This window comes from Marmota monax, unplaced genomic scaffold (genome assembly GCF_021218885.2).
Source record: "Marmota monax isolate L192 unplaced genomic scaffold, Marmota_monax_Labrador192_F-V1.1 WCK01_AAM20220418_F8-fsc00168, whole genome shotgun sequence".
NCBI classification, from domain to species: domain Eukaryota; kingdom Metazoa; phylum Chordata; class Mammalia; order Rodentia; family Sciuridae; genus Marmota; species Marmota monax.
In genome coordinates this window covers 88,671-109,574 of record NW_026692492.1, presented here as the reverse complement: position 1 = coordinate 109,574, position 20,904 = coordinate 88,671, and the positions used below count along the sequence as shown (strand labels likewise).

The following is a 20,904-nucleotide window of genomic DNA, read 5'->3' as shown; positions in this document are numbered from 1 at the left end:
AGTATTCTCCACAAGAAACGATGACTGGTTAATTGGAAAGAATTTCAGAGTCTAAAAATACTTCTCCCATCTTAAAAGAATTCCATGCTGAGTGCCAGTGATAAGTATGCTCCCTGAGAGTTTGAGCAAACTTGGCCACATGGAAATCTTGGGACTTCAGTCAAAACGGTGCGTTTTAGAAACTAAAATTTATTAACAAGTGTGAATATTTCAGAGACGTGCATTAAAGTGAACTCACGAATCTTATGGAGGAAGGACTGAGCATGCAATAGGATCGCATTGAAGTAGTACACGCACATTCTCAGAAAACACACGCACGAGGGGCCATGCGAAACTGGGGAAATACAAATAAGGTTGGTGGCCATCGGTTTCCTCGTTGTGACCTTTTCTGCCCCAAAGTCACTCTTGCAGGAAACTGGGTGAAGTTTATGTGGGATCTCTCTGCATTATTTCTTGCATTAGCATGTGGAATTGCAGTCACCTCAAAAAATAGATAAATATAATGTATATATTTATTAATAAATTAACATTTATCATATGCAAATATGTCTTTTTTTTCTCTTAAGGAACTATGTGGAGAAAAGGAGAAACATGGCAGAGAACGTCACAGTCCAGAAAGCATTGGTAATATTCCACAGTGGCCGGCAGAGAAGGTAGGTGATCAACTTAGAAGCAAAAGAATATATTGTATATACATTGTATAAGGTTGAAAGAAGGTTGACGAATTCTATGTATCACTACGGAGAGAGCGAGAAGGAGATCAATTAACAAGCAAGTGGTTATGACAATGAAGGTCATGTCTGCAGGATTTTCCCTCCTTGATATAAACATTGGAAAAACCACAAATATGGTGCCCGTGGCCAGTGGGTGGAATGGAAGCCCATAACATCTGTCCTGGCTGCTAGGGCCACCATTAAAGTGGAATCCAAAGTCTCCCGTGTAGCTTTCTTTTGATCTGTGAATAGTGACATATGGTTTCTCAACTTATCAAACTAGATTTAAAGATAGTTGTGTCACCTCTTTGGAAAAACCACCTCTTGGGCCCCAATGCTAATCAGGCCTTATTTTAAATCATGAAGAACAGGGAGAAATGAAAAAGGAACAGTCACCCTCGCCAGGCTGACTACTTTTTCTTCCATGAAATTTCGGAGGCTGGGGTCCCTGTCTTGTCTTTTTCAATGGGGTGCTTTGGAGATGCAGCTGTGTTAGTGCTCATGTGCATTGGGCCGGCTGGTTGTGGCCAGTATTCATGTGCTCCATTCTATGAGCATGCCACGCGTTTCCCTATTGTCCTCTGAATGGATATCGACATTGCGGTTCAACTCCTAAGTCTACGCCAAGGAAAAATGAGTGAATGTGAACAGGAAAAGACTAGTGCAATAATGCACTAGTCTTTTATTTTATTTAATAAAATAAATCTGAGGACCTTGGGGGGGTAAGGTGGATAGTAAGAAGCAATCTCAGGGAAGAGCAAGAGAGAGACATTGCTGCAGGGTGAGGTAGAAATTGGGAGCAGAGGTCCAAGAGGCAGGGTCCACGTTGGAAAGTATTTTGTGTCCTGCAGCCTCAATTCAAATGCTAGGTGTTTTTATTGTCCCCTCTTTTACTCTGTGCTGCTAAGATGACGTATCACATATCCCTGGTCTCGGGAGGATCGGGTTTTGCCGATGCAGGTGGGCTGAGGAGGATGAGAACAGGCTGGGTCTAGGTTTCTCTTAGCTAAATTATAGCCCCGTCTAAATGCCTGAGCCTCAGAATTCGTCTTCCTGACCTCGATTTCCACAGCCCTGGCACACGGACAGCCGAGAGTCGATAAAGTGCTAGAAGAAGTGCCTCTGGTAGAATTGTTGGAATAGACCTCACGACACCTGCATTCTCCACTGTGCGCTGTTATTAGTGACGGAGTCAGCCCAAATATATCCTCAGGCCTTAGTGGCGTAGCACTTGTGACCATGAAATAGTGGCATGTGCTTACAGGGCTCTCAGATTCTCTCAGCTCCCAAACCTACCAATCGTTTGAAGTCTTCTTGATTCATCCACGAGTGCCTTGATATCTCCTTTAATTTCTTTATTTAGTCTGCTGTCTCTTGAAAACCATCCTCGGGACAAACGTAGCTGTAGACACGGCTCTGGCCTTTGATGTACCAAGGCTCTACTTACGATTTTTAAAGTACCTGATGGTTCAGAAGTAGTCCTCCTCCTTGGGGCTGGGGATGTGGCTCAAGCGGTAGCGCGCTCGCCTGGCGTGCGTGCGGCCCGGGTTCGATCCTCAGCACCACATACAAACAAAGATGTTGTGTCCGCCGAGAACTAAAAAATAAATATTAAAATTCTCTCTCTCTCTCTCTCTCTCTCTCTCAAAAAATGATTAGATGTTGAGTGTAACCTGATGAATGGATTAATCCACTTGAACGGATCAACTGAGTGGTAACTGTAGGCAGGTAGGGTGTGGCCGAGGGAGGTGGGCACTGAGGGTATGCCTTTGGATTTTATTTTCTGTCCCCGGTGAACAGAACTTAGTGTCTCTCTGCTTCCTTGTTCTCATGTCCTGAGTGGGTTTTTTTTCCGCTGTGTCCTGTCTATGAACCACCTTTCTGTCTGGGTCTGTATATCTTTCCGTGTATCTAGTAGAGACAGGTAGAGATGCTACCCTGAAATCCACAAGGCAAGCCCCCGGAAGGGCAGGAGGAGCTCACCACTCAGCCTGAAGCTGGCTTCCTGAGGCATAGATTTCTCCTCCTCCTTCATGTTTCCAAGTATCACTTCTGCGTTTCAATGCCTTTCAACCCTCCGGCCATCTGGGACAACCAACTGATGGTGGCCTCCACTTTCACGTCTTCCTGACAGCACCCACGCTGCTGTCTGAATAGCTGAATGCCGTAGCCCAGCCAAGCTGGCTCATTAGAAATGCCAGCGCTCTCCTGTGTGCCTAGAGGGATGGTCGGTCTGCTGGCCAGGCTTGTGCACCCCATTCCTGTGGACACATCCCTAAATGCCCAGTGCCCGCGGGAAGGGGGCATGCGCTGAGAGTGCGCCCCAGTGGGGGGTACCCAGGGTGTTGTCTGGGGATTTCATGGAGCTGTGTGCGTAAGGCACCTTTCACCTCTGCCAATCACCAGTTCCCTAGGAGAACAGGTCCTCCTCCTCTTAAAAATCCCTGCAGCAGAATCTCCTGGGGACACTGTTGGACGTGTGCTGGGAGCCATTAGCCAAGTAGGTATGACAATTTCCTTGCCAGCGTACCCCATGTTGCAGTGACATTGAATGTAGGTGACCTTGCTCAAGGACCAAGGCGGATTAGGGCGTTCCCGGTTTAGGTTCCAGGTTTAAGGTTTAAGATTATTCCTGCTGGGAATAGGGCGTATCCTGCTGCCTGAGTTCCCCTTGAGTTCTCACGGGATTCAGACAGTATATTTTGGAGATAGAAGCCCAGTGGAGGTGGATTTGGGCAGAGAACGTGGATTTCCCCAGAACGTGATTGTAGACGGCTGGTGTGAGTTCGGGAATAAAGAGTTGCTGTTTGAATCTACAAGCTGTGTGGTGGCTCGTGATTGTATGTCCGGATGTCCTTTCCTTCCCAGTTCTGCGTTAGTAGGTCTGTCTTAGGAGGAACCAATCACTTACATCTTTACCTACCATTAAAATAACACCGAGAAATCATAGTAAAAGAGGACTTCAAAGCAATTGAAAATACATTTACAAGTCAACATTATAATCATAGCAAAATATGGGACAATTTTAGGATTACAATGAAAAACATCTCTGTTCTAAAAAAATATAATGACTTGCTTCTATTGCCTTTTAAAATGAATAAGGTGCAACTAGGCAGTTTCTAACTATTCTAAAATGCACTTAGAAAACTCAGTAAAGGAAACATTAGAGTGTGGAGCCCTCCTGGGGTATTGAACAGTCTCACTGATAAAGCACTGTGCCTCCTCAAGAAATAAGTGACTCTTCCAGAAAAACAAAATGTCCCTAATAAGTGTCACTAATAAATGTCACTCATTAGAGAGGCACAGTGGCACATGCCTGTAATCCCAGCGACTCAGGAGGCTGAGGCAGGAGGATCACAAGCTCAAAGCCAGCCTCAGCAGCTTAGGGAGGCCCTGAGCATCTCAGCAAGACCCTGTTTCTAAATAAAAAATTTTTAAAAAATTTAAAAAGGGTCGTGGATGTGACTCAGTGGTTAAACACCCCTGGATTCAATCCTTGGTACTAAAATAGAATGTCATCAATAAATGACAAAATGTCATCAATAAGTATCACCAAAGAGGCCCAGGCAGGAAACGGCAAACAGGTCTCTTCTAGAAGGAGTTCTTGTGTAGAAGGTTGACTTGTGAATTCCTCTATTTGAACTCACAAACCCCTGATGCGTTTCTCTCTAGAGAGACACCATAGGGCCACTTCCCTTTTAGAAGAATGTGTTCATTTCTTACTGACGCTTTATAGCTTATCACTGAGTTGCTTAAACCAATGCAAATTTGCATTTATTGCATTTATTCATTTTTTTAGTTATACATGAAAGTAGAGTGTATTTTGATACATAATATATTCATGGAGTATAACTTCCTATTCTTGTAGTTGTACATGATGTGGAGTTACACTCTTTATATATTCGTATATGAGCACAGGAAAGTTCTGTCCGATTCATTCTACTGTCTTTCCTATTCCCATCCACCCTAACCCTTCCCTTTATTCTCCTTTGTCTAATCCAATGAACTTCTATTCTTCTCTCCCCACTACCCATTATTGTGAGTCAGAGGAACATTCGGCCTTTGTTTTGGGGGGCATTGGCTTATTTCGCTTAGCATGCTATTCTCTAGTTCCATACATTTACCAGCAATGCCATAATTTCATTTTTCTTCATGGCTGAGTAATATTCCATTGTGTATATATATACCACAATTTTTTCATCCATTCATCTGTTGAAGGGCACCTAGGTTGGTTCCATAGCTTGGCTGTTGTGAACTGAGCTGCTATAAATATTGATGTGGCCACATCCCTGTAGTATGTTGTTTTTAAGTCCTTTGGGAATGAGCCAAGGAGTGGGAGAGCTGGGTCCAAGGGTGGTTCCATTCCAAGTTTCCTGAGGAATCTCCATCCTACTTTCCAGCATGTTTGCACCCATTTTCAGTCCCACCAGCCAGCACATGTGTTCTTTTGCATTTCTGTAGAAGTGAGAGATCCGCCTCCTTAAGATAACACTGATATGTGGGTGAGGCTGGGTTCCCTCTGGGGACGCGGGCTCATTTTCTCGCCTTCTCCAGGTTCTAGACGCTTGCTTGGTGTGTGGCCCGTCCCTCTGTGTTTCTAGCCTCCACTTGGGTAATCCTGTCTCTTTCTCGGACTCTGAATCCCCTGCGTCTGTTTGTGGTTCTGCGGATTGTATGACCTTCCCATCACCCACCAACTCCCTTTTCACAATCAGGCGACGTGTGCAAGGCTTTGGAGACCAGGACACGTTCCAGAGCGCCATGGTTTGGGTCAGCATCCCTCAGAGGTCCGGGTGTTCGAGGCTTCGCCTCCTGACCCTGGTGCTATTTGCAGGTCGTGGAGATTTTAGGAGGTGGGACTTGTAGAAGTCTGCAGTTCATTGGGCGGGTGGCTTCTTCGAGTTTCCTTCACTCCCTGGGCACCAGGCAAGCAGTTTTCCTCTGCTGGGGGCTGTCTCTACTTAACCCCCAGACAACCAGGCAAACTGCTCATGGACTAGAACCTCCAAAGCCAAGAGCCAAAACAAACCTTTCCTCCCTACAGATGGATGATCTCAGTTATTCCCTTACAGTAACGGAACGCAGACTGTCACAACTGATAACGCTGATATATGTTTTATGCATATGAATGTATGGGTTTTTTTGCAGATGAGAAAGAAAATTGGTTAACAGCTGTTGACATTGTGCTGTTGTGTTTGTATTGATCTGATGAGGCTTTTGTAGCAAAATATCACACAGTGACTGTCAACAGAAATCCCTTTCCTCACAGTTCTAGGGAGAGGGTTCTGTTTCCTAGGAGGACTCTGCCTGGCCTGCAGATGGCTACCCACTCACAGTATCCTCAGATGGTGGGATCCAGAGGTCCAGTGCCTCTTCCTCTTCTTATAGGATAGCAGGACCATCCGAATGTGTGGGCCCTGCCCCTTGACTTCATCTAACCCTGTGACTTCCTCAAAGGTCCTGTCTCCAAATGCAGTCACATTGGGAGGAGAGCTTCAAATCACCAATTTTCGGGGAAAATAATTCAGTCCGTCACAGCATTTCTGTATCTGCCCAGGTTGTTGGGTGCAGGAGTAATTCAACCAAAGCTTGAAGACAATAGATTCACAAAGGGAAAAGCTTTATAAACATACAAATCTAACATCAGAATAGAAAGTTTGTAAGTCAGGCACGGGGGGGGGGGCGGGGGGCACATGCCTGTAATGCCAGCCGTTTGGGAGGCTGAAGCAGGAGGATTGCAAATTCGAGGTCAGCCTCGGCAACTTAGTGAGGCCCTAAGCAATTTAGTGAGACCCTGTCTCTAAATAAAATATAAAAAGGTCTGGGGATGTGGCACATTGGTTAAGCACCACTAGGCTCAATTCCCAGTACCGAATAAACAAAAAAAGTAGTTTTGGACCAAAGTAGAGGTCCAAAGACCAATGTGCCCCTCCTGTGGCTCGGAGAACTCTGCCTGACTCTTTCATTGTCCTGATTGATGCTTGGTTTTGGATCAGTACCTGCCTTCCCTTCTCTTAAGGGTCGCTTCAAGAGTAAAGTAGGAATGATTGTAGGCGCCCCTCAAGAACTTTGAAGAGCCTCGTGAGTGCCATTTGTTTGCCCAAATGCACTGAGGAAGATCTCGGAGCTGAGAGACGCTCATCCGTCCTGCAAGCAAGCTGTTCGGGGGACCCTAGGCAACAGGTCTGCAAAGACAGTTGGCCTTTAAGGAAAAGACAAAGAAAGAATCAAAAAGAGAATCACTTCATACCAATAAATATCCTCCCTTATAAAGAGCCCCCACAAACTCTGGGCAGGACCCGCCTAGGCTGTAAGTGAAAGATTAGCCACTGAAGAAGAGAAAGCAGACTGAAGCTAAGAAGTGATTTACAAAAATGTAGGCTAATGGGGTCAAATAGTTCCCCTGCACTTAGGCGCGTCCATGTGTATTTTCTCACTGTCCTTCGGTCTACCCAGTCTGGAGTTTATGTAGATTTTATACTGTCATTTTACCAAAAAGTGACTTTGGACCGTACTGGTGCTAACGTCCAGGAGGCGCATGGATTGAAATAGCACTTTGAGCAGGACCACTGTAGGGGTACCCTGTCCCCTGCAGGAGCTTTTACACCCCAAACCTATGCAGCATCTGCTTGATTAAAGTCGGACCTGTGGCCATCTTCTCCAACACGGCACCAAGAGCAGGTGCATGCACGCACTGCCTTACACACATCCAGGCTCCGATCAACACCACCCACCTCCGGAGAAGTCCTGGCAGAGTCTCGTGGGACGCAGAGCAAGCCCAAGACCTTGTTCACTCCCAATGCAATTCCAACACTTAGCCTTTTGCAGTGTGCATCCAAACATCCGGCTTTTAATCAGCTTCATCAGAGGAACCTTGTATTGGTTCAGCCGTCTGCCACGCCAGTTTGCACCGTGAGAAACATTTTGCCAGAGTGATCAAGCCCAGAATCTCCAAAATTCTCTCAGATACAGTGAGGGCTGCTAATGGGCCATACTGGACTATACCAGCAGAACTGTAAGAAAAGGCTGATGTTTATTTTTTTTTTTAAAATTAATATTTTTTTCCTCCAAAAAAATTCTGTAGAAAACTCTTGCAAGACAATCAGATTACACTAAACTCTTTATTTTTTTTTTTTTTTGAGATGGGGGCGATGTCTGTGTTGAACCTTGATTCATTGTCTTTTCTCCAAGATCTCTCTTATTCTCATTGCTTGAAACAATTTAGCCTAATCCCTGCTATGCCCAAGAGTTTGATAAAAGCATGCTTGACTGACTTTAGTGCCGTGTTAGGTACCAAGCTACCATTAGAAAAAGGAAATTGTGAAAGTCCGTAAACCATTCAGGAAACTTGGCCGAACGCACTATTGATTCCACAGCACTCCATAAAACAGCAGGTAGGAGGTCAGGGTCCTATATTTTCAGGGGAAAAATAAATCCAAGTCTCTGATAATGCCATTTTATCACTCAAATCTCTTCCATGCAACAGAGACGGAGCAGTTCATGGCTTGGTAATTGGGGTGTTGTTGGCACATTGGGAGTGAATTTTATAAATTTTATAAACAAGGCTGTGACAATATCGAGCTTTTCCATCTTGCATGCCACAATGAAGGAATTTGTGCACTCAGAACGCACATTGGAAAATAGAGGGGCATCAGGGTCCTGGAATGTCCAGTTGTCTGGTCAAAACAAGGAAATCTGTAACGATGATGCATAGAAAATATGGCATCTCCGTTAAAGGCTCATTCCCCCCGCCCCCCATACACACACAAATTCTAAAATGTCAGAGAGATCTTCCACCCCTCCTCTTCTTCACATTTGGAGGAGGCCACAGAGCACCCCTGGTTTGGTGTGGTTGGAAATCACAAGGGCGTATCACCATTGGGAAGAGATGCTGTTTACACCCCATGTTCCAGACTGTCTCGAATTTGGGAATTTGGGGACAATGACATTCAGAGCACGCTGTACAACACTGACAGAAACTGACTGAAGCCAGAGAATGTCATTCCTATTCAAAGCCTGCTGGTGGCTTCCTGTCTCTCTCAAAGAAAAGTCAAGTCTTTGCAAAGCCAACATGGCCCCAGGAGCTTGGTCCACGCCCATCACCCCCTCACCATTGTGAACCCGCACTCTCCCCCTTCCTGCCTTGCAGATAAGCCACATGCCTCCAGTTCTCCCTGTCTGTACCCACAGGGCTCACCCGGAGTTAACGCACAGCTGGCCAGAGGCCAGGGCACCATGGGAGTCTCAATAAACCCAGGAGCCAAAGAGGGATTCAGGTGAAAGAATGAATCCATGGTGGATGCCGTGGAATTGGTGGAGGTTTTCCAACCCAGGACCCCCAGAAATCCGTAGGAGTTATGCACAGTTCCCTAACTTGGTATACGGAACACTCAATAGAAAAGTTTTACGCAGAGATCTTAACCTCTATTTCAGATATCCCCAGGGGCTCGAGAAATTAATGGATATAACATTTAAGGACATTCTGTGAACAAAAGCACTGCTGGAATGAATAAAGGATTTAAGGCAAGGCAGCCTGAAATAGCTTGTATTGATCATTTTAAGAAATAGAAACACACACACACACACATACACACATCTAGTTCTACTGGGTTTTTGGATTTGGCTTCCATTTGCTGGGTCTATTCTTATGAATAGATCACAATGTTGTTTTGGTTCTAAGAGAGTTTTTTTCCCCCCTCAAAATTACCAGTAATTGAAATAAGGCTTTGTTTTGTTTTGTTGAGCCCAATTATTTCCCCAGGTATTGTTTATGAAGAACCCATCCCAGACACCAGGGTAAATTGAACAAAGCCCCTCTCCTGATGGAAGCCAAATTACTAGGAGGAAAAGAATCCAACTGGACTTGGTGTACACTCCCATAATACCAGTGACCTGGGAGGCTGAGGCAGGAGGATTGTGAGTTTGAGGCCAGCCTAGGTCACAAAGTGAGACTCTATCTTAAAAGTAAATGCATGGATGAATTAATGGGTGGATGGACGGATGGAAAGAAAGAAAGATAGATAGAAGATGAATGAAAGGATGGATGGATGGACGGATGGAAAAGCAATGTCCCCTTCAGTGGTGAAGCATGCTACAGTTAAGCAGAGTGAGAAGGTAGGTGGTAACAGGTGGGGAGGGGCTGTTTTGGACGCAGGGGTCTGCAGAGGCATCTTTGAGCAGGTAAGAACCGAGTGGAATCATCCTGGATGACCAGGAGAACAGTTGGAAGCAAATAAAGCCAGCATCACGTCTGTGGCCCCAAGTGAGCTTAGAGCAGAGCCTCTCCACTCCTCTGTTGGTTGATGAAAATAGATCCTTCTAAGCCTGGGGGTGCATTTCTCTGAGGTGTGATTCTTTCTCAGGAACCTAGGCCCCCACTGCCCACGGGACATTTGTCAGTGTGGGGAGACATTTTCTGTTGACCCAGTGGGGAAGAGGGGGGCTACTGGCCACTACAGGTAAGCTGCCACACATCTAAAAAAAGTTCATCTTGGAGAACTGTGAGAAATAAATCTCTGTGACATACGAATGACCTAGTTTGTTACAGCAGCAAGAGTAGACAGATACTTTCACAGGTGAGATCATTGTGCCACAGACTTGTCATTTCCAAGGTAACCCAGGGAGGTTAGCGTTATCATTGGCCTTTGTATATGAGGAACCAGGTCTGGGTGTGTGCAAGGTGTGTGCAAGCTAGTGAGGGGTAGACTTAGAGCAGAAACCCATTCTCCTGCAATTTTGCAGCCCATGGACCTTGACAGGCATATCATGCTGACTCCTGACGTTATTTGAGGGGCACAGGTAAAGGTCATGGATTTTGTTCTCAGAAAGACATATGATCAAATCTTGGTTCTGCTTCTCATGCAGATTTTGACCCAAATCCACCCCGTCTGAATTGCCTACCCAAGGAAGGACCATTACCGTGCATTTCTTTAAATATCAAGTTATGTTTGTTGAGATATTACAAGATGGTATTTCCATATGTCAAGACCCTTGTGGAATACGCTTTTTCAAAATTATTTTGTACCCCAAACTACTGACCCCAGAAAACGGACAATGATGTGATTTCTCCTCAGATCATGCTTATGCGCTTAAATGAGCCGAACTTGAATCACTTTAGAAGGTGAACGTTTAGATGGGCCAGCAAAGCTTTTCATAGATGCCTTTAGACCCTGCGATGGAGAAAGGTGCAGATATTAAAGTGAGTATCTGCCTATCTACTCAGAAGTTATTACTGTTATTATGAATTTATTCCCATCAAAATTACCCGTCTTTGCAAATGCAGTGAATGATTCTGTGCATGGTACTAAAGGGCCATTTTCATTCCAGGGATAACTATAAGATATATTTAAAAAGAAATGAGAGCTATAAATGGTCAGGTACAATGCAATTCTATTGGGCACCATCTCTTTTGAAATAGCAATATGTAATATGATCAAGGCAATCATTTTTCTAAATGAAGATGGTTTCATTTTTATGCTTCCAATCCTTGCTATGTATCTTAATGGTCTCCGGGTTTTTATTTTTTTTCCTTCCTTACTTAAGTGAAGAAAATGTATTTTTCCTCCACTGTGTTGCTGAAATGCATTGTAAAATGTACATGTGAACAAGATTCTGCAAAAGAAAAAAAAATACATGAACCAGAATTAGTTAATTTTTCTCCTTTCTTTTTGTTTTTGTTGAAATGGAACATTTAGCTTTCTAGGTAAGGGGTAAAGTCAAGGTTTTTTTTTTTTTTTTTTTTTAATTATCCTGTTTTAGGCATAGCGTACCTAACTCATGCAAATGTTTAAGTATGAAGTTTAATGAAATATTTCAAATGTATCTGCAGTTACCCTTTGATATCCATGTGGGATTTGTTCTAGGACCCCCTGTGGATGCCAAAATCCAGGGGATTGACAAGTCCTTTACATAAAATGTACATGACCCAGGCAAGTCTTCTAGGGTACTTTAAATCATCTCTGCATGACTTCTTATAGCTCACTATTAAATAGTTGTTATCCTGGATTCTTTAGGGAATAATGACAGGAACAAATGTCTGTATATGTTTAGTGAGAATAACAACAACAACAACAACAACAAAAAAAAAAAAACAAATAAGCAGTTTTTTCAAGTATTTTTGATCCTCAGGTGTTTGAACCCACAAAGGCAGAGCCCATAGATACAGCAGGCCACCTGTGTATTCGACTAAAGACCGAGGGGCAGTGCTCATTCGCTCTCCCAGCGGCCATCTATGAGAATTTCCATGGCCCCACAGACATGCAAATTCTTGGGACTGTCAATCTTTTTGCAGATTCATTCAAGCCCCTGGCGGGGTGGTGGTCAGCCATTCTGGTTTTAATTGGTGTTTTCCTGAGGAGTAATGGCGGGCAGTAACTTTTCATATGCTGATTGGCCATTCAGAAATCCTCCCTGGGAAAAAGTGTCCATTCAAGTCTTTTGGAAATGTCTAAGCGAGTTGTATTTTTTTTTTTGTATTGATTTGGAGAATTTCTTTATGTCCTCTGTATTCCAGGCTTTTTGAGACTATTATAACTCTTTCTTTTTTGTTCTTACTGCGCTGAGGATTGAACCCAGGGCCTCATGCATGCTAGGCAAAGACTCCACCTCTGAGTGACACCCCTGTCTCCTTTGATTCTCATTATGCTATCTGCTGCTGAACAAAATTTTTTAATTTTAATGAAAACCAATTTATTCATTGTTTTTCTTTCATGGCTAGTGATTTTGATCTTGTATTTTTTTTTAAAATATCGTATACCCCAAGTTTATACGTATTCTCTTATTTTTTTTTCTACACGTTTCACCACCTACATTTGACAGATGAGCTATGACCCTTTTCCTATTAGTTGATTTGAGGTAGAAGTGAAGATTTATTCTTAAAACACTGACACCATTTGAGCTACTATCGCCTATTTCATTGACTGTTGGACACCTTTTCACAAATAGCGTCAGAGCTGTGTACCCCTGAGTCTCACATCTAGAGAATCAATCAATGTGAATCAAAATATTCGAAAAAAAAAATTAGTGTCTCCACGGAACATGGGCCGAGTTTTTCTTATTATTCCCTAAATAACGCACTCTGACAGTAATTTGCATAGCATCTCCATTGGCATTGACCTTGTATTAGGAATTCATTTTGTATTAGGTACTTAGATCATCTGATGACTTAAAGTATGCCGGAGGATGTGTGTAAGTCGTGTGCAAGTACTACACCCTTTTACAGACAGGACCTGAACATCTGAGGATTTGGATACCTGTGGGGGTCCTGGAACCAATCCACTGTGGATTTTGAGAGAGAGAGAGAGAGAGAGCTGTAGGTCGCCCGTACATAGGACATTTCCTAGCTTCTAGCTTCTGTTTTTCCACATTTTTCTTCTCTTCGAGTGTTTCAATGATGGTAGCTTCACTAAAAATCTTGACATGTGATCAACCAAATCCTGGACCATTGGTTTTCTTCAAAACTGCCTTGATGATCTATGCCCTTTGACCCTCCATCTACATTTTACATGTCAACTTTTCCATTCCCACAGAGGTCCCCATGAAATATTGATAGGGCTAGCACTGAACCCATTAATCACACAGGAGAGAAGGGGAACTTAAAAATGCTGAGCCCGCCACACTATAAACATGATGTATTTCTCATTTTAGCGCTTTGATTTCTGTCAACATCTTGTGTTATTTCCTGGGTAAAAGTTTTCCAGTAATTACATTTATTTATGGGTATGTGTATGTCTTCATTTATTTATTTGGTGTCTTCCACTGAAGCTACTAATTCATTATCATCACTCATAACCTTTCTGGGTTTTCATAAATTATGAAAGAACTATCTGGAGACACCCTTGGTCAAGCCAATAATGATGGAAGACATGTTTAAAACTTTTCCCCGGCTGGACAGAACTTTATCAAGATACACGGACGACAGTCGACATCTGTCTTCTTTCCTCTTCTCCTTTGTTTTCCCACGTGTCTCAGATACAGCTGCATCTCAGCTATCTTCCTGCAGTTCAGGGAAACGTCTCTCTTCCCACCACACCATTTTAGGACCCGTCCTTGTTAGCTGAGGCTCTGAGCACATTTTCTTATCACGACTTCATGGCTTTAATGAAGTACTAACGCTGCTAATTCTCCCACCTTGTCCCTAAATCACACCAGGCACCTCACATACCTAAAGCATTACCTTTGCTCCCCCTGTTGGACTCTCACGGACTTCCCTTCCTCCTTGAGCCTGACCTCTTTTAATCTCCCTCTGTCAAGAAGCATAGAGACAGATCAAAATTTGGTTTTAGGGGAAGGGGGTGCATCTCACTGCTAGACCATGTACTGGTGTTCTGGTTGGCATCCGAGTTGTCCCCCAAAAGCTCATGTGTGAGACAAGAAAGTTCAGAGGTGAAATGATTAGGTTTTGAGAGTTGTAACCTAACAGTGGATTAATCCACTTGAATGGATTAACTCAGTGGCTGGAGGACGTAGGTTACTGGGGTTGCTTCATTTGTTGTTTACAGTTTGTTCCTGGTGAGTGGAACTCTCTCTCTCTCTCTCTCTCTGTCTCTCTGCTTCCTGGTGCCATGTCCTGAGCTGCTCTCCTCTGCCACACCCTACCGCCATGATGTTCTGCCTCACCTTGAGCTCAGAGTTATGGACTTGGCCAACCGTGAACTGAGACCTTTGAAACCCTGAGCAAAAATAACCTTTTTCTCCTCGAAGTTGTTCTTATCTGGTATTTGGGTCATCAAAATGCAGAAGCTACCGAAAACACCTGGGTTCCATCCACAGGACCAAAACCAAATTGGATTTAAGTAAGATATTTCATTAGCCAAGTGCGTCTTTGAAATCATGTACTTTGGGGCACATTGTTTTCCAGGGTCCCCTAATCTGTGGAGAGCTTCCCTCTCTCCCTTCCCCTGACAGTATTTAGTCCACTTTTGTATACCACAGAATATTCAACAGAGTCTTTGCTTCACGGTTAACACTTAAAAAATTCGTGTCTACTTAAATCTAATTTCAATCAATGCAAATGGAAAACCGTAACGCACAGTGCTATCTGTTCTATTTAGGCTTTGTCGACCATGGGATCCTAAGAAAAACCTTTGAAGTGCTAAAATGAAAAATAGTCAAAACTCCGCTCTGCTCTGCCTAGAGTCTCACTGAAATATTCTGCCGGTTTTTTTTTTTAAAGCATATAATTTATGTACATTACAAAGCACCCCTTTGTTTCCGCAAGTCAACATTCTTAATGCAATCTGTCAAAGTGCCTTCTCAGTAAATTGCTTTGATGAACATGCCAGCCAGTCAGTTTCTTTTAAGGTGAAGAAAAGAGAAAGAAAGGAAGAGAAGAAAAAAAATAATAATAAAACTTTTGCAAGAGCAAAAACTAAAGTAAACAGAACAAGTCTAGACTTTTCTGCATATTTTTAGACCCAAGCTTGCAAGTACTTTGAACACTCCTCCCGTGAACCAGAACTCTGCACCAACATTTGCAATTCAAAACCCCTGTTTTTGTTTTATAACAGATATGGAACGCCAATTTCAGATTCTACCTACATAGTCACCCATGAGCAGGTCCTCAGCATGCACAGGCTTGATATAACTTTTAATGCTCAGCTAGGAAAACAATCCTTACCTTAATATCCCTGAGCTCCAACACTTCATAAAGACCAATAATCTCTGTTTCCTAGAGACCATCTCCTGCAAGATCCCACCTTCAAGGATGGGGTCTTGGTTAGTTTTGAAATGCCTTTCTTTTATGTAGGAGTTGGTGCAACTAGTAGAATTTAGTAAAATGCCCTGGGTATATTTTTCTTGAGAATCAAAATGAAATGAAATTTATCCATCTTCCCTCCTTCCCCTTCCAGGGGTGTTGTTTTATAAAAGTGTTGGAAAACAAAGTGGTAGAGAGGTCTATTTGCAAGAGCTTTTGATGGCTTGAGACTTAAACTAACATTGTTGATTCAAACACTCAAGGGCACTCCACTACTGAGCCCTCCCCAGCCCTATTTTGTATTTTATTTAGAGACAGGGTCTCACTGAGTTGCTTAGCACTTTTGCTGAGGCTGGCTTTGAACTGGCAATCCTCCTGCCTCAGCCTCCAGAGCTGCTGGGATGACAGGCATGCACCTCGAGATGCCCGGCTTTCATCAAATTTATATGAGAATTTTTTTCTTTGGATATCTCCATACTTCTATCGAGTCGTAACTCTTATTTCCTTAGGCAGAATGATGGGAGTAGTTTATTAAAACAAACTACAAAATTCTTCCACCGCTCAATATCGAATAAGCCATCAAGGAAAATAACCCACAAATACTGTGCTTGTTGAGGAGTGGATGCAATTGGTCACTGTGATTTTTTTTCCCCCACTGTATGGCGCAATATCAATGTCAATCAGATAATCTTTCGTTTCCCCTCCATATTCCTAGCATGAAAAAAAAAAGAAAAGACAAAACACGCTTCTAGTAAATTGTCAGAGTGTCCTTGATACAAAAGACGCTGCTCAGGATTTCTTTCAAAAGCCTAGGAAATGGCGGCAGATGGATGTCACTTGTTTTGCAGGGCAGCGAAAGAATGATGGGTTGAGTCAACAGCGGGTGGAGAGACTCAGAGGCCAGTCCATAAAGTGGCCAACAGGGAGCCCCACAGGGGATGCACCCTTAAGGGGGCACCTCCCCCCAAGCAGGGCGAGGCTTTATTACTTCTTGGATTTGTGATTTTTATTTTAGTTTTGCTTTTTTATTATTTTTAATGAATATTGCTTTTCTTTGACAAATCATCACTGTGTGCCTTTACGGGGACCATATCATGTTTGGATACGTGTACTCGCTCTCGAATGATCACATCAGGTACGTGAACGTATCCATCGCCTGCTGACTCACCCTTTGGGGTACCGAGTCTCTTGAAGTACATTCTCTTGTCTTGAAACACACGGTGCATGGCTATTCACTGTGGCCACCCTGCTCTGTATCACTTCTCAAGATTTATCCTCTCGTCTATGAGAGTTTTGTACCTTGGACCAGTGACTTCCCCTCTCTCCTCCCCCCACCCCCATCACTTTATATGTACATTTCGATCATTTCTGCATTTTCTTGAATGTCCCCCCAAAGAAAGGAATCGGAATACTTCAGACTGGAACCCAAGGCCTCTGGGGATGAGGAGGGAGAGAGACCTGTCAGCACATAGTTTACACAGGCTGGCCGGATGGATCCAGTGCCATCTTTCATGTCTGTCCCCCGTGAATGTTTCTCCCGACAACCCAGCTGACCCTCTGGACCCCACGCTCACACATGGAAGGGCTCGCTCTTTGAGTCCCAGGTCCACCCACTGGAACTCCCTTCATCTGAGGCCACAGGAGCGTTTCCTGACAATGTCCTCAGTGGTTAAACCTTTCCTTTATGGAAAGCAGTTCCAAGTCTGGATTGAGGAGAAGTCTGAGAAGTTAGGACCCAGTCCTGACCCGTCCATTACCGGAACTGGTGGAGTCGCAGCTAGGACTTTCTCAGATGCAGATATCTTAGGAGGATGTTGCATTCCTTCGTGGGAATATAAAATACATAGTAATGGAGATGTTTAACTGTTTCAATTCCACTATGTCCCCGTGTGAGCAGGTATTTCCAAAGAGCTGAAAAGCAAGAGTTAGACCACAGTTTTAGCCCAGAACAAATGCAGAAATTTGAGACTGACCCATCCATGTTTTTACACCTTGGAATGCCAACAGTGGTCTTGAGAGGTTTATTACTGTCAGCAAGTCTCTCCAGATGAAGGACACAAGGGGATTTTATCAGGAAACTCATGCATATTCACGCTGAGAAGGCTCGGCAATCCCAGGCAGAGGCAGGCACACTCCTGAGCATGCTCAGTTTGATACCTTGCTTCTCCTACGCTGTGTGGTTGACAATGGCAGGTGGGGATGCTACATCTCCGTGGGGTGGAAATTTAGCCTTATAAAGACATTATAATGTGCAAACTTATAGAAGAAGGCTTGTTAGCAGCTTCTGTGCCCACCCACAGCAAGGTGCTTGTCTCTCGGTGGGGTTGGGACTTCCCATTCCCAGATGACCTTGAGAGATGCAGCTTTGTGGTCACAAACTGGGAATCTGAGGAGGATCTTGGGGTCCTGGGAGCAGAGGCTTTGGAATTGAGACGGTGGGGTGAAGACTATTTGGAAGGCATGCCTACTGTCCACTGTCTGACACGGTGCTGACAGCAGGTGGTGACCTTGAAAAGGAGAATCGGCTCTAGAGTCCCTTTAAGGATTGGAACTAAATATAGAGAAAAGCGAGGCTTTCATACTCTGCGTTGCTTGCACAGGGCTCAAACTCCATCCAGGTTAGAACCAGGTCCACCTCTTCTGTGCATCATTTCTTGGAATGTTACTTAAAGACTATTTAGTCAATAAGGGACCCATTCTGCCTACCGAGACCCCCAAAAGTCAAGGACCATGGTGTCTTCTTTACGATGTCTAGTACAGGTTGACTTTGTTCTCAAATATTTTCATCCATCCTCATTCTGCTCTCTTTGTTTAGGATTTGTAGTTTGCTCCTGATGGGTCCCTTACTCAGGGACATTAAGAAAGCTCGACTATCTACCTCTGTATTAATTGACAGAAATATGTCAGTTTGTGAATTATGTGGTTCCCGGCTACTTAATTCTGAAGAAGCACATGGTACTGGGGCAGAATGTCCCCTCGACTTGACCTATAACCTTAACAGCTATTTGACATCTCAATTCTAAGTAATATTTTACAGTCATCTAGCACCGTATACGGTGCTCAGATAAGACTTTGTCATTACTCTTTTCTCGAGGGAAAACCAGAAATCACATGGTTCTAGCCCATGAAGACGTCCGAGAGGGACCCTCCAGTGACCAAGGGCCCTGGGAGGACCAGCAGGGGTTTGCAGGTGCACACCTCACTGAGCATCAGGATCAAGGCAGCCAATGTTGACCTTCCTCGAGCTTCATCCTGGCTTCACACACCCACCTATAATTAGCATTTGGGACATGCTTCACGTTCCTGAGATTCCTGTACAAACAAAGAATGGTTTGGATACAGTGAGGGCAGGGCGGAGGGCTGGGCAAGTCTGCAGCCCATGACCCCTTCAAAAGCAGAGCTAAGAATAGCACATACCTAACAGGGATCCCCAGGCTCCCAAGCCCACGTTCTGATCTCTTTACTGGGGATTAGGTTTAAGCAACACAACTCAAAACAATAAATAAATAGAGAGAGAGAGAGAGAGAAATAAAATAAAGCAAAAAGAGGAAGAAATTCCAAGAAGTCACAGGTCCTTGAAATTAGAGGAATGGAAAGAGATGAATATTTCTCTAAATTTATGGGCTCATGATTTATTTGTGAACCCTGAAAAACCCTGAGTCTTATCTGTGATAAAATAGCAAATGTTTGTTGCTATCATATGATACAATTATTTCAGGAAATAAAATCAATTTTCCTCCTTTCTCAGAATATTTGAAAACTACATGTAACCTTAGCAAATGCACAACAGCCAACTTTAGACTCTTCCGCAAACCTCAAACCTAAAAGATGTATAACTTTAATTTTTCCTAAAGGATTATTTTTCTCAGGCATTGAGATATATATAAACAGCTCTGTTAACGTAAATGCGTGCATTCAGGAACATTCGTTTTACCTTGGGATTGTTTCAACATCACAAGACGTCTCGCATAAGATGAACTATGTGCTTAGGCAAATATTCCTATTAAACAAAATATATTGCTTTGTAGATTGGTATTGAGTGCCCTGAATCATTTTAGTTATGAATAAAACAAACACTGGACGCTTGCATACTTACACCATGAGAAAACAAATCTCCCCTTTCGAGTCTGGCAAGCAAATTACCGGGATGTTTCACATCTCTCAGGGAACTGTATACACCATGACTTCATTTGAATGTGGTTTTGTTTGTTTCTCCAAAGTATCACAATCAAGATCCAAGGATATGGAAAAAAAAGGGGTTTTTTTTGGACACTGTATTTCTTGCAAGAATCGTGTTAGACGTCACAAGATAGATATGTATTACAGTCATACACACACACAATTTTTATTCCTGGTTTGTAACAAAACAGGAGGAAGGCCAATAATTATTATGCATGAACTATATGACAGATCTTAAGTTCAGTATGGTTCCTGACGTGGAATATCTGAAAAGCTTGAATTTTTTACTATTTTGGACTTCCTGCAATAGAATTGACTTGTAAAACTTCAGGTCACATTCTGTGTACTTAATACAATGAAAAAAAATGTTTTATCATGTCTGTGGTTTGGTCTGCTATAATTTGGGTCTTCAATGCCCCTCAGAGGCTCGTGTGTTCAAGGCTTAGGAAGTGGTCGAACCTTTAACAGGTGCATCCAGGTACGAGATCTTTCTGTCCTTGAAGCGGATGGTGGGACACCAGTCCCTTCTCTTCCTCTCTTTTCTCTCTGGTTGTGACAGAAAGTTTTGCTCTGCCATGATGTGCTGTCTCACCACAGGTCCCCTCAAACAATGAGTCCAACACATAGTGGACTGGAAGATCAAGAACAGCAAGAAAAAAAAAAAAACAAAACCTTTTCTCTCTATAAGTGGACTATCTCAGGTATTTGGTAACAGTGATGGAACACTGACCAACAGTCTGTCCTAGCCTGTCATCTGTGAGATGAGTTCAAATGGAATAAAAAAATCAAGAAACATTAATAGAAAGTTCTACAGACTCAAAGCAACATCAGGACTTTACCTAAATCTAAAGAACCCTTGTCATAGCGATAGTTGAAATTGAACTTCCATAATAAGAACATCTAGAAAATAGTAGGTGAAAACTTTCAGCATTTAAACCCATTCACCCGTTTATAATCCTGAAATGACCACTAACCATTGAGGGTTGATTATCCCAGTTATTTTCAAGACTGGAGCTCTGGTCCTATTTGGAATTTTAAATTATTGTTCAGAAAGATAGTTAGAAAGTTTAGAAAGGGCTGGTTAATGTCTTGGATTTGATCTTATTTTTTTCAATCAGAACTGTATCTTGAAATGGATGCTCCCAGTGATAAGAACTACTTGAGATAAAATAAATTGGACTAATAACCAACATAAGAGTAAATTGTCTCCTATCAATGTTTTCATTTTATCGTATGCCCCATAATTTTCTACCTTGCAGGACTGTTTTTATATGATGTACTTTGCATCTATATCCAGGGCCCAGTCTGGGTGTGAAT

General features: G+C 43.2%; 1 long non-coding RNA gene across 2 annotated transcripts in view; it reads left to right on the top strand.

Moving 5' to 3' along the window:
* LOC124092057 (uncharacterized) overlaps positions 1-20,904 on the top strand; it is a 317,813-nt gene that overhangs the window by 252,254 nt on the left and 44,655 nt on the right. Inside the window, exons 11-12 of one of the 2 annotated variants that reach the window (XR_009226699.1) lie at positions 567-653; positions 2,373-4,108. This is a non-coding gene — a long non-coding RNA (uncharacterized LOC124092057). Of the gene's footprint in view, positions 1-566; positions 654-2,372; positions 4,109-20,904 lie in introns of those variants that run through there. The other variant, XR_009226700.1, reaches the window with a different exon arrangement.